Source organism: Cornus florida, unplaced genomic scaffold (assembly GCF_030987335.1).
Source record: "Cornus florida cultivar Cherokee Brave unplaced genomic scaffold, ASM3098733v1 CherokeeBrave_3.0.0_Hap2_Chr07, whole genome shotgun sequence".
Lineage (NCBI taxonomy): Eukaryota > Viridiplantae > Streptophyta > Magnoliopsida > Cornales > Cornaceae > Cornus > Cornus florida.
Window position 1 is genome coordinate 74,106,723 of NW_026775577.1, and position 15,270 is coordinate 74,121,992.

Genomic DNA, 15,270 nt, shown 5'->3' on the forward strand with positions numbered 1-15,270 from the left:
AACGAAAGTGCATAGAAAGCAAGATACATGTCATTGGCTTCCGGCCTCATCTCATACATGTTAAACACATTGAAAAGAGTGCACTTATGTACACTTTACATACATGGATTCAAAGAATACAAATTTAGTCAAATAAGGCTACAAAGGGGCATTTTATGCTAACACTTGCATAAAATGGAAACTTAGAAATTATAAGCCACCTAAGGAGCAATGAGCACCACGAACCAAGTCTTCATACCTGAAAAATGTCCCCACTACGTGGGTGAGTAACATAAAGCTACTCGTAGGAAGTGAGCATGCATCGACCTAGCATTTTACAAATTATCACCTTATGGTGAAACATGTTAAAGGGGCTCATGCCACCTAGCGTCTATATCAAGTGAGACTCAGGGATCATCCTAAGCTACTCATGCAACTGAAATGAACAATGACATACAAGTATACATGCTCAAGTACACTAATCATGTTAGACAAGAAGAGCAATATCCAACATACCTACACAAGTATTCGATATGCTAATAGAGTACTCACAAATCAAGTGTACAAGCATAAGTATACTAAGTAAAGCAAAATACGCATAAGATAAGTATACATGGCACAAGTATACAAAAATGAAATCCACACACACAAGACAAGCATACTAAGCGTAAATACACTAGATAAAGTTTAGATACACTGACAAGGATACAAGTTCAAGTATACAGTTTCAAGTATACTAAATGAGATCAAAATGCATAGGCAAGCACCAATTCTCAAGTTACAAGTAATCCATGATTAACAACTTGAAATTGAATGCGAAATCAAAGTAGAAAGACTAGGACGGACATGTGGTCACTAGACTAAGCAAGTGTTTTCGGGTAATTACGACCCACAAGGCACTACCTAATGCGAACATGAATAAGTTATTCCGGGTAATTACAACCCACAAGGTACTACTTAGTGCACACTTATGACTTAGAAGACTCTTGTCTCTATACTAGAGCCAAACCCTAGCCATCACGTGAAATATGTTTTTACAAGCTTTCCAAAATCAATAAGTCCAAAACTTATACAAAAATCAATAAGTTAGACCAAACTTATACCAAATCCACTAATGCATAAAACTATCTTCCATGCACAAGTAAGGTTGAATCCACACAAACTATGTCCTATAATTCAAGTCTAGATAGCATATGACATGTCAAGCCTTCAATATGCAATTTATACACCAAAACAAGAATATTTTACAACAATTGAACCACATTACCACACTAAGCCACAAGTACTAAATAAGTCCCAATTTAGTAACTAGCTTCAAAGATAAACAATTGTAATATTTTAACAAGCTATACACCTACACAAGATATATCTAAACAAGCTATGCAAGTCAATGGTATTCTATATCATGCTAAGTCCAATTATCATTTCAAGATGTCTCAAGTACTAATTCTACATCAAATTAGTAACATGCTCACAAGGTGATTAAATGGATTACATTTCATGAGATTATCAACCTATTACATCCAACAACAATTTAAGTGGCCAATACACATAAGATAAAATTAATTAAGCTCATTAATTAATTTTTCTCTAGATTTTCAATCAATTCCAAATGTTCCCAATTTAATATATGTTAGAGAGCATGCCAAGACATATCCAAATATCACATCATAACTTGATTTCATGCTTGCTAAGACCATGTGAATTAAACTTTCACAAAAGATAAATATTAAATAAGTTTTGTAATTCTTAATCAAATGCTCCAAATTTAATATATGTTATTCAACATACCAAGGCCTAATATACTAGTAAGCCACAATTTAATTCCAAGTTATATACACTAACATATGAATTAAATCCCAAATATAGAAATTAATTAAATTAAATTCTAAATCTTTAACAAAGGCATGCTCACAAGTTGTATATACTTATATACCAATCAATACAACATAAATATAATCCTAAGACACCCCCTACCTCAATTTGAGATGAAAATCTCAAAAGCCATCAAAATGAAATGGCTCCGAATCCAACGATACTTCGGGGTTTTGTCGGGGACAACGCCGTGCACGATAAACTCCAAAGAGGACCTATGAAAAACAAAACTTGACCTCAAACCCAAACTCCAAAACTTGGCCAGAAATGGGTTCTAATAAGGGTGAAAGAAGCGTGTAGTCAACACGAACACTAAACGTAAAGGCACTTCAACTTTTTAACAAAGAAATGAAGTTCAAAAGAGGCAAGAGGAGATGGAAGCCTCCCTTTAGCTTCCATGGGAGTTCTGGTCGTGCAAGATGAGTGGGGTAGATGTAAATCAAAATATCTCATCCCCCTTTTATACGAAAATCCAAAAAATGCCCCGAACGGACCCCGCCGGGTCCGAAAAAGTGAAATTCGAGAAGACATGCTCAAATGGCAAAACTCTATGAACAAAAAAGATTCAAAATGAGAAAATAAGAATAATGGAAGAAACAGCGTCAAAAACTGAGTCCCGAGCAGAAAGTTATTCCCCAAACAAGTTTGGCGCAAACCGGGGCCAGAAACCCTAAAACTGGAAAACATCGACCAGAAGGGACTTCTAAGAGTTTACGACTCGAAGAAAAGTGAAAATGAATCTAGTACGAGGATCTAGGCTCAAAACAAGATAATTTGCAACAACTTTCATTAATTGCACAATAGCACCCACAAAAAGGGTTAACTGCAAAACTGCCAAGAATGAAAATATCTTCCAAAAGATATTTTCTTAGATACCCCTGAAATAAAATATCTTCAAAAGATATTTACAAAAAACACCCCAAGAAAAGAAATTAATTTCAAAGAATTATACATCCATGCCCCTATGGACACCGGGAGCAACCACAGTACTTTCCTGCAAAAGTAAAGATACATATTTCGTGGAAACCACTCACGATAAAGATACGTGAAGTCAAAAACCAACTCCGAGCACAAGAAGTGAGGTTTTGCCAACAACATGACAAACGGGAAAAAGACGAAATACGGAAAAGGGCGAAATAGGAATAAGGACAAAAAGTGAATAGTGTCGAAAAATGAAAATTGTGAAAATGACTCGGTCCTCAAAAGAAGTTGTCAATTCAAAGGAAAGAGTCTCAGAAACCATTTCCGAGCACTCGTGACGACACTAAGCGACGAGAAACTGAACTCAGAAAAGAAATTTCAACTAAAAAAAAAATTCATTCGTAAAATTCTGAGGAAAAAGAAAAGGAAGGAAATGACCGGGTCATTACAAATTAAACTAAGGTAGAGGCACAATCCATCAAGAAATGAGTATGAACCATCAAAAAAATCATAAGAGTATTCTATTTAAGTACTATGCTTTGACAATCTCTAGATTCATAGCATCAACACAAAAATAACATGCATCAATATCACAAAACGAAGAGATAAACACATGAACGTCTATTCTGGCATACATATATGTATAGAATGACATGATCAATTAGAAGTATTAAACAACACAAATCATTGTAGAAATAAGATTCATATATAAATCAAATGTCAAGACAAGATTACTGATGAGCGCTGAAAAGTGTACTTTTAAATCCCTTAAGCTTAGGTATTCTAGAACCTTTATCAATCTTATTTTTCCGCTTTAGATTGATTTCGTATTATTTCCATTTTTAGGTACTTATCCCCAAATAAGCTAACTCAGTTAAATAAGAGTATAATTAAAGCAATCTTGAGATGAATCAAAGAAATGAGCAAAAGGAAGCAAGAGATGGAAATTCAGCAAATTCGATCGATCTCAGAAAATATTCGATTGATCAAAAGTTCATCGATCTCAGCATTTCAAAATGGATCCAAGCTCCTTTTTCCTATCCAAAGATCCCACAAAGTTCGATCGATCCAACTTTATTCCAATCGATCGAACAGATTCCATCTTATCCAGTTGTACCACCCTACCTACCACATTTGTCTATTTCCCAAAAATATCTTCAAAATATCTTAGATTTGTCTTTATCCAAAAGGCACCACCATAGAGGATCGATCCGCTTAAGTTTGATAGATCTCAGCCAGGTTCGATCGATCTCACCACAAGTTCGATGGATCGAACGTCCCAATGTGCAAGAAAATCTAATTTTCAGCTCATTAAAAGTTTTCTCATATCCAATCATTGGAAGGAATATTGGTGTACGAGCCCAGCTCATTGGGGGTGATATTTAACCTACGTATATAAGGAATATGAGCCATTTTTGACATATACTAGATACATACACTAGAGACACAATTTTCATATTCTTAGTGAGGAAGAAAAGAAGAAAAGAGGTTAGAGACACAAGCTTGGAGTTCTTCCATCAACCAAGAAGAGGAGCAATCTCTACCACGGAATTAGCCCTCGAGGGTTAGAGGACACCATCCATGAGTGGCTACACATCCTCTTGGGGCTAGAGTTAGCCCTAAGCAAGCTTTCTATATCTTGATTTATGTATTTTTGAGGGGATTTGTATTGTGATAGATGTTTTGACATATTTATATGCATAAATCTTGTTTATTCAATTTTTTGTGTGGTTTAATGCTTCCAATTGATCATTTCATTCTATCCATATGTCTATGTATGCTAGAATAGATGTTCATGTATTTGTCTCTATTTCTTATGTTATTGATGCATGTTTATGTATATTAATGCTATAAATCTAGAGATTGTCAAGATATAGTGCTTAATGGAATGCTTTTATGGCTTATTTGATGGTTCATACTCATTTCTTGATGGATTGTGCCTGTCCCTTAGTTTAATTAGTTTAATTTCATGTCATTAGCTTAATTGTAGTGTAGTTATAGTTTAGAAGTGAAATGGGAGGACAATCCATACTTGTTGTTTGATGTTCCATACTTATGAAAGCAAGTAGCATATTTCTCTAACCTTGTGATGTGTTTGGATTATGAGCTTAAAGAAAGAATTAATGGCATAGTTTGATATATTGTGCTATCCATCATGTTACTTAGACAATATATGCTTAATTTGTCATACATGCTTGTTGAAACAACTACACACACACACACTATGTTGCAATACATGTTTTCCCCCTCATTAATCATCCATTAAGAGTGTAGAAAAGCTATGCTTAATGGTGATCTCTACACCCCAAGATCTCTCTCTTTTATTTTCTCCCTATTGCATTTAATTGTTTACTTTAGTTTAAATTGCATCTTAGTGTAATTCAAGCACCAAGCAATCTTTTGATCACTTGACCTACTAACCCTATTCTTAATTCCACAACCTAATACGACCCACTAATCCCTAGGGATGATCCCTACTCGCCCTAACTATATTTTTAGTGAAAGGTAGTAGTGGCAAATTATAAATGTAAAACTTGACCATAGTCTAGCACCACTATTTTTAGGTTCAAGCTTTGGGTTGGGTCCTAACACCACCAAGTTTTTGGTGCCGTTGCCGGGGATTGATTGAAGGCAACGTCATATTTGTGGAATCAATTAGGAATTAGTATCTTTTGATCGTGTCTTTACTTTGTTTTCATTTTTATTATGGTTACTTATTGTGTTGGTTCTTGTTTGACTAGGTGCATTGAGCTAGAAGGTGAGCAAAGGAGCATTTCAAATAAGGAGCTAAGTAAAAGCATGGAAAAAGCTAAAATCTAAACATTTGCAACTAAAATTGAAAATTGAATTGAAGTGCTAAAGGACCCTTTGTGAGCTCTTTCTTAACTCAATCTCTAGTTAAATCGTTGGCCCGCGTGGAGGCAATTTACTATTTTTTGCATATTGTTGATAGCATAGGAGTATATGATCATTGTATATGGAAGAAGTTGGTTGATTGTTGATTTGTTGCGAAGGTGAAGTGTTTGTTCATTACTTGTTGCTTGTTGTGTTTTGTTGTGCATGCATGGTCGTAGATCATTGAAACCTACTCTTATCCCTCTTAATTTTCATCTTGAATCCGTTGTTCGAAACCCTAGGGGAAGAGGAAGTTCTAGTCAATCCATTTCATCAATGAAAGTACGCAATGAGGACCATGTAGAGGACCTTGGTCACAGAGACCAACAAGGCATCCTCCACCCTAATGTGCATCACGATAACATGCAAGTACTATTAGGCATGCCGAGGCCATTCATTCACCCACCACAACAACAAGGCCAAGTTCCATTGGGAATGCCAAGGCTATCTATGCTTCACCACCTCCCATCATTCAAGACAATCAAGGTGCCCATGTTGCACCTCCAATTGCTAATCCTCCCTTGCTTTAAGAGATCACTATATGCCTATTGAATACAATACACCCACATGCATTCAATTGCCACCATTTAGATTGCACCACTATGAGATCAAACCACAAACCATTTAAATTCTTCTTAACTATCATGGACTTCCAAGTGAAGAACCTTACAAGCATTTGGAGGAGTTTCTTGAAGTATGTTCCACCGTGAGATACACGAACATGCCGGAAGAGGTCTTAAGGCTTCAAAATTTTCCATTCACCCTTAAAGACAAGGAAAAATATTGGTTTAACAATCTTAGGCCTTTTTCAATAACTTCTTGGGCAGAAATGCAACAAGAGTTCTTGAAGAAGTACTATCCGGTTTCTAAAACCAATGCCATGAGAACCTCAATTCGAGAGTTTTCACACGGGCATAGGGAAACGTTCCATGAGGCATGGGAAAGATTAAATGAATTGCTTAGGAAGTGTCCACATCATGACATGCCCAAATGGCAATTAGTTCAATATTTCTTTGAGAGCTTATCAGACAATCATAAGGGCATGGTTGATACTTCCATGGGTGGCTCTTACATTAATAGGCATAAGATGACGTGTGGCGTCTTTATGAAAGCATGAGTGAAAATTCTTTGCATCGAACTTTATGTTCTAAGAATGGTAGGAATTCAAGTAGAAGGAAGAGTGTTGGCTTACATTAAGTTGACCATTCCAATGAAATAGTCGCCGAGATGAAACCCTTATCTCAAAGGTTTGATCAATTCTTGATCAACCAAAACTCGGCAAATCAAGTATCTTCCATCCCTAACCATTCCCATCATGCATCCAATGAGACATGTATGACTTAGTCAAGTGTTTTACATTCTACTTCCAATTGTCCTCATGGACATGTTCAAAGTGAGCATCAGGAACAAGTTAATGCAGCTTTTGGTAATCAAGGGAACAATCCTTATGGAAATCATTATAATCCTAGTTGGAGGAATCACCCAAATTTCTCTCGGAAAACCCAAGGGGAAGGCTCAAACCCTCCCCAAGGTGGTTTCCAAGGGAAGTATGTTCCACCTCCGATGCAAAACCAAGGTTCCTAAGGTTTTAGATCATCATTTCAATCACAAGGAAATCAATTTTCTAATTCTCATTTTCCTAATCAACCATCATATTCTTGAGGAAATTCTAGGAGTCCCGCTTTTGAAGAGAAAGTTTTGACCGCTCTAGGCACTTTAAAGGCGAACACTCAATTACTTCATTCTCATTCTCAATCCATTGCTAAGCTAAAAACCCAAGTAGGGCAAATAGCTAGTACTTTAAATGCTAGAGAGAAAGGGAAAATGCCTTTGAATGCCTCACAAAATCAACAATGTGTTGTGGAAACTCATTCCTCATCGGAAGGTCACACAATAGAGCATGTCAATGCGGTGACAACCTTGAGAAGTGGGAAGATTGTGGACAACCAAGTGGGTATGTCCAATGAAGAGAGTGAACTGGTGCAACCACAAGTTGACACCCATCTCATTTCACATCCTACTCCTCCTTCATTGTATATATATTATCTTTCAAATGAGAATATCTTGAAAAGTGCTTTGAAAAGTGATTTTGAAAAGAAAAATTTGCAAAATGATTTCAAATCTTCTTGTTTGAAGAGATTTCAAAGAAAATCCCCGAAAAAGTTTTTGAGCCAAGAGCTCTATTTCCGGTTACTTTAAAAGGATTCATTTCAATTGACAAGTAAAAGGCCAAAACAAATGAAATTATGGATGTGTTTAGGCAAGTGAAAGTCAATCTTCCACTTTTAGATGCAATCAAGCAAATTCCGGCTTATGCCAAGTTTTTGAAAGACTTATGCACCCAAAAGAGGAAGAACAAAACCCAAGCACCTAGGAAAATGGTCTTAACCGAGCAAGTAACCTCAATTTTGCAGCATAACACTCTTCCAAAGTTTTAGGACCCCGGTTCACCTACCACTTCATGCATCATTGGAGATCATATCATTAATCGAGCTCTTCTTAACTTAGGAGCAAGTGTTAATCTTCTTCTATACTCGGTATATGTCAAATTAGGCTTAGGAGACTTGAAACCGACGTCGGTGGTTTTACAACTTGCCCACCAATCCATCAAAAAGCCTAGGGGTATCATTGAGGACGTACTGATTAAGATCGATAAATTTTTCTTCCCCGTTGATTTCATTGTCATTGACACGGAACTTGTCCCGAATCCTAAGAGCCAAATTTCCATTATCCTTGTCCATCCTTTCTTGGCAACCGTGAATGCCAATATTAATTGTAGGACGGGGATAATGAAGATCTCATTTAGCCACATGAAGGTGAAGTTGAATATCTTCAATCCGACTCCTAATTTATTTGACAAACATGAATAAGGGAATGTTATAGATAAATACCATGACCTTAAATATGAAGGAATAGAGTCATTGTGTGAAACCAAAATTCCAAAAAGTTCATCTTCAACCCTGAATTCCAAGAAAGTTGTTTCAAAAGCTTGTTTTGAAATGGCATGGAAGCCCTAGGATCATGTTAACCAAGGACCAAAAATTGCTTTTGAGCCTAATCCAACAATTTCTCTAGGGAACCATTTGTTGGGTGGAGTTTAAAGCACTTATCACCCCATTAAGGAGGGGATGCACTACAAGATGTTGACCCGGGCTAAAAGAGCCCAATGTCTTGCTAGAGACGTTAAATACTAGTACATTTCGTAGGGTGTCACAAACCTATTCCTCCCTCATTTCTATTTTAAATTTCATTTCTTGTAAAGTCTAGATATTTGCTTTAGGTTCATATACATTGCTAGGAACTGTGATTAGGATTGCATGCACTTTCATGTTGAAAATGAGCATTTTGCATAAGTTCGATCGATCTCTAAGGAGGTTCGACCGATCGAACTCTATACCGGCATCCAATCACCTTTCTATCCAATCATTCAAAGAAAACCTGCATATTTCAGCTCTCTGTCCCATCGTTCGAACTTGTTCCTAAATCAATCTTTAGTTCTTCGATCGATCCAACTTCATCTTAGATCGATCTGCAGTCCCAACACTTAGAAAATTTTTGAACCTCCATCCAACCTACATCAAAAGGCTCTTTGTCCCACCGATCGAACATGTCTGCAGGTTTTTGCATGTTTGATTGATCAGAGTTATTTTGAGATCGATCTTGGAGAGATCGATCTCTGTTCTTTGATCTACTGTTTTAAGTTTGATTTTTGTTTTGAATTGTTCAAAAAAAAAATATATATATATATATATATATATAATAAATATATATATATATATATATATATATTATATAATTTTATGTTTTATATTCCAAAAATATTTTATTTTATTTTAATTTTAATTTTAATTTTATTTTATTTAGTTTTATTTTTCAAAAATCCAAAAAATATTTTTCATTTTTAAATATTTTTTATTTTCAAAAAAAAAAAAAAAAAAAAAAAGCTTCAAAACAATTTTGCCTTTTAGTGAGGAGAGATCGATCACAGTTCGATCGATCGAACTGGTAACGGAATGTTTTTAAAAATCAAACCTATGGTTGTTAGATAGATACCACAGATCGATCTAACACCTTCACCTTCGTCCCTCGCCGCTACAACTCACTTCTCCACCTCCGGCGAACCCTCCGGCGAGTCCACCTCATCTCGAATCTCTCTCCCCCATCTCGGATCTCAGATCTCATCTCCCTTTCATCTCATCTCTCAGTTTGAGGTAAGATTTGAAACCCCTCTTTTGATTTCAAGCTTATTCTTCATGAATCCAAGCTTTATATGTTAGATCTATGATGTTATGATGATGTTCTTACCATTAATGAAGTTTTGAAGCTATGTATATATGTGTATATATATGTATATATAGGTTTTATATTTTTTGATTTTAATTCTTAATTTTGGGGGTCACGGGCCAAGGAAAGTGACCAAATATGTTGATTTGTTGTGTAGAGGGGCCCACAAGCTTGTTTGTGAGGCCCCTGTGCCATCCACGTCACAGATCTGTGACTTTTCGAATTTCACCTCACAGTTCGATCGATCAAACTTTTTCTCAGATCGATCTGTAACAGATCGATCTCACTTATCACTATCGATCGAACTTACATCGATCTCACATTTTTGTGATCGAACGAACTTCACATATTTGCATCACACATTTCACACACCATCTCTTGTGTTTCATTCTATCTCATACATGCCCAATGCCTGTGTTTTCCACATTGGATGCATTCCATACTTATACTGTCTAGCATGCTTCACATCATGTCACTCATTCCTTGTCACTTGCATAGATTCATGTTCCTTATTTGTTTTGTCTATCTCATTTGATATACATAATTCTACCAACTGTGTTTTAATTGTTTATACCGGCACTGACTTCTTTTTTGCAAGTTTTCCTTTTATTTTGCAGGCCATGGCTAGAGTCAAGACTGTTGCTCGTGGATATTATCACAGCAGGGCCCGGCGGAGATTGGAGGACGAGGCAGGTCCATCTCACGTCCAAGACCCCATTTCTAAGCCCGAGCCAATAGAGCCTACTCCACCTCAGTCTCCATCCGCTGACAGTAGACTACAGTCTTCGGATGAGGCATCTTCTTCCAAGGCTGGTGCTGAGGCTAAGCACATACCATCTCTATCACCACCACCAGCTCAGCCAGCCCAGGACTTAGATCGGCCATTGCCGAGATACTCATGCCTTTGAGTGACACACGAGTCGGTCTTCAACATAAACTACTTCTCCCGGTTTGTTCTTACCAGAGCAGCATATGACGATATAGACCGGAGGGGCATCTCAACCATACTAGCCCTTGTTACATACCCAGTGTACCTGAGGTTGGTTCGGATGTTCTTCCAGAACCTCCGACCTGGCCCGAGTAACCTAGCAGAGCTGAGGACTACTATTGATGGCTACCCTATCAGTATCACGGTGGACACTCTTTCCAGATCTTCCTGTTGTCCGCACGTCTGCCCTCCCGATCTCCAGGATACCTAACCTACTCTATGAAGGCCCTTCTATGCAGACATAGCTGTTGCACTCACAGGTCACTATGCAGGTGGCGAGACTTTCGCCACTCGGACTTATCTGCCAAACGACTTTGGTTCTTTGATTCAGTGCTATACCGAAATGTTTTTATGGCCGGCCATAAGATACAGAGGCGCAACGACTACCTGACAGCTCTGTACACCTTCTATACAGGGCACTGGCTGTCCATTCCTATGCTCATCTAAAGCGTTATGATTAAGCTATATGTTAACCATATTAGCAAGGCCAAGCCCAAATGAGCTAAGTATCTCCCATTCGGCCATCTCATCACACAAATTCTGAGAGACCAACGCTATCCCTTCTAGCCACGGGAACGCACTGAGTCTGGGGCCTGCTCATTCAAGAAGAAGGATTACGATAAGAGCTACCAGGCTCTTATCAAGAGTCTACAGGATGACGCTGTAGAGGCAGCTGAGGAGCTAGAGAGAGAAGAGTTAGAGCAGGCAGTGACAGCAGCAGAGCAAGTGGCGGACGATGTACCAGTCGATCCACCTGCCATGCATATGGATATTGACTTAGAGCAGCCCATAGAGGACCCAGAGCATCATTCTCTGGTTGGGTCGCCCGTTCATGATGAGGAGCAGGCTCAGGATCATCATTCTCCAGCTCCAGCAGCACCTGAGGCTCCAGTTCAAATACCCAGTTTTAGAGAGCGTCTTCAGGCTCTGGAGGATGGCATGGTTTCCATCCGCACAGATGTCATAGCTGCATTACATGATCTATCTAGAGACATCCGCAGAGCACGCCCTGCTCGTCCTACCTCCTCTTCATGATTTCCATATCTTCTTCTCCTATTATATATTTGTGATATCTGTCATATTTTTTATACTGTTATATATTTGCGGCCAGTCTGTTGGCCTAAAAATTGGATGTAATGTATTATTCTTTATTTCTCATTTTTGCATACTTTGTTTATAGATGTCATATATACGTATTGATATATTTGTCTGTGATTGACTCCATCAGATGCATCCCAGTGACTTCCGTGAGAGAGAGTACTACCCAAAAATTTCAGGACTACCCTTTTTCCTCTCTCCTTACTTCAATTTCTTATCCCATTTACACTTGCATGTCCACTGTGCTCATTTTATTATCCCCTTTGTTGTCTAATGAACTTTTATCCAGTGCCATCTTTTCAGGACCACTGTTAATCCCAAGTTTGGGGAGGGGGGGGCTATGCCACCTACTTTGGATACTTGTGTCCCGGCCATTCTTTGCTTAGCTACACTAGTATACTCTTTCCTTTGTTCTCTTTGCACATTGAGGACATTGTGTCATTTAAGTTTGGGGGGGTAATGGTGTTAATTATAGTATTTGCTTTCAATTCAAAATTTTGAGCATGACTTGTGTATTTGAGGAATTTTCTATGATTGGTCCATAACTAGCTATGATTTTGATCTTTTGAGGACTATATTGCTTAAAATTTAAAAATTGCTTGACTTAAGAGTCCAATACTCCTTGTATGCCTTGTGGATGCCATTTAGGAGTAAATTTTTCGAAAAATTGATATCTTGCTTGCACTTGTGGTCCACATCATTCTCATTTTGTGATTATTTTGAGATTCACTTTAGTATTCTACACTAGCACAGGCGCACACTAGCATTCATTTATGGGGTACATGCTTTGTTGATTATTGAATTGGCTATATCCCAATTGGGCTAGTAGTGCATTGAAAGCTTTCATTCTTGATAAAAGTGGATAACAACCCCTTTTTCATTTATTAACTCTAGGTTAATAAATGAACTTGAAAAAAAAAAAAAAAAAAAAAAAGTTGCAAAAGCAATAAAAAAGTGAGGACTTCTCCCAAAAAGGTGAGAAGTGGGAAATGATTAGATGGAGGTTGTTTTGATTTGTAGCCTAGTTGATTTGAGCTTGTAAGTCTTTAGGGGCGTTTCAACACCTAGTGCCCTAAAGCCATCTGGTTTGGGAGTCATTGACCTAACGCTTGACCTCATGAATCGCTAGAAAGCTTAATAGATCAACACATTGCACCATGCTTCCATCTTTGATCCTGTTAAAAAAAAAAAAAAAAAAAAAAAAAAAAAAAAAAAATCGAATGAAAAGAATAAGCACACCTAGAACAATAAAGCTTTAATAAGAGGTCAACTTTTTGTTTTGATGATCGGTACTAGATTTGTGTGCTAGTTTGAGGCTAAGGATGTGATCATTTCTTTAGTTGACTAAGACAGCAACATACTTGATGCCGGTCCACTCAAAAAGGATTCTAGAGTTGTTTTGATTTGCATGATCATTTTTTTGATGTGTGAAGGACCATACTTGCTTACTTGATGTTGAAATTTTGGCAGACTGCTTGGAAATGTTTGAAAAATTGCGTACTTGAGATAGCTTTATCCCAATGCTTGTTTGCAATATTGGTATCTCTTTTGAAAGAATGAGCTTAATGTTTATGGGTATCATTTCTGGAAACCCTCACGAGACTTTACTCGTCCACTAGGGGTAACCTAGGGGTTTAAAAGGCTTCTCGCATATGCTAAATGTAATCGTGTTCCCTACAAAAGTGGCGTTATCCATTTATTGCTTTCTAATTCATAGTTGTATAGTTGTTCATTTCATTCCTTTACTTTCTAGTTCATTGCTACGGACTAGCAATATTTAAGTTTGGGGGTGTGATGAGCGCTAAAAAGTGCGCTTTTAAACCCCTTACGCTTAGGTATTCTAGAACCTTTATTTATCTTATTTTCCCGCTTTAGATTGATTTTGTATTATTTTCATTTTCAGGTACTTATCCCCAAAATAAGCTAACTCAGCTAAATAAGAGCATAATTGAAGCAATCTTTAGATGAATCAAAGAAAGGAGCAAAAGGAAGCAAGAGGTGAAATTTAGCAAGTTTGATCGATCTCAGAAAATATTCGATCGATCGAAAGTTTATCGATCTCAGCATTTCAAGATGGATCCAAGCTCTTTTGCCCTTATCCAAAGATCCCACAAAGTTCGATCGATCCAACTTTATTCCAATCAATTGATTGATCGATTGAACTTCCCAAAGTGTAACAAAATCCAATTTCCAGCTCATTAAAAGTTGTCTCATGTCTAATCATTGGAAGGAATTTTAGTGTACGAGTCCAGCTCATTAGGGGTGATAGTTAACCTACCTATATAAAGAATATGAGCCATTCTTGACATATACTAGATATATACACTAGAGACACAATTTCCATATTCTTAGTGAGGAAGAAAAGAAGAAAGGAGGGTAGAGACACAAGCTTAGAGTTCTTCCATCAACCAAGAAGAGGAGCAATCTCTACCATGGAGTTAACCCTTGAGGGTAGGAGGACACCATCCGTGAGTGGCTACACATCCTCTTGGGGCTAAAGTTAGCCCTAAGCATGTTTTCTACATCTTGATTTATGTATTTTTGAGGGGATTTGTATTGTGGTAGATGTTTTGAAATATTTATATACATAGATCTTGTTTATTCAATGATTTGTGTGGTTTAATGCTTCCAATTGATCATTTCATTCTATCCATATGTCTATGTATGCTAGAATAGATGTTCATGTGTTTGTCTCTATTTCTTATGTTATTGATGCATGTCTATGTGTATTAATGTTATAGATCTAGAGATTGTCAAGCCATAGTGCTTAATGTAATGCTCTTATGGCTTATTTGATGGTTCATACTCATTTCTTGATGGATTGTGCCTCTCCCTTAGTTTAATTAGTTTAATTTCATGTCATTAGCTTATTGTAGTGTAGTTGTAGTTTAGAAGTTAAATGGGAGGACAATCCATGCTTATTGTTTGATGTTCCATACTTATGAAAGCAAGTAGCATATTTCTCTAACCTTGTGATGTGTTTGGATTATGAGCTTAAAGAAAGGATTAATGACTTAGTTTGATATATTGTGCAATCCACTATGTTGCTTGGACAATATATGCTTAATTTGTCATCCATGCTTGTTGAAACAACCATACACACACAATATGTTGTAATACATGTTTTCCCCCTCATTAATCATCCATTAAGAGTGTAGAAAAGCTATGCTTAGTGGTGATCTCTAAACCCCAAGATCTTTCTCCCTTATTTTCTCCCTATTGCATTTAAT

General features: G+C 37.2%; 1 pseudogene; it reads right to left on the reverse strand.

The window, feature by feature from the left end:
- Positions 1 to 6,555: 6,555 nt before the first annotated feature.
- On the reverse strand, positions 6,556 to 6,654 carry LOC132267817 (small nucleolar RNA R71; annotated as a pseudogene).
- Positions 6,655 to 15,270: the final 8,616 nt, after the last annotated feature.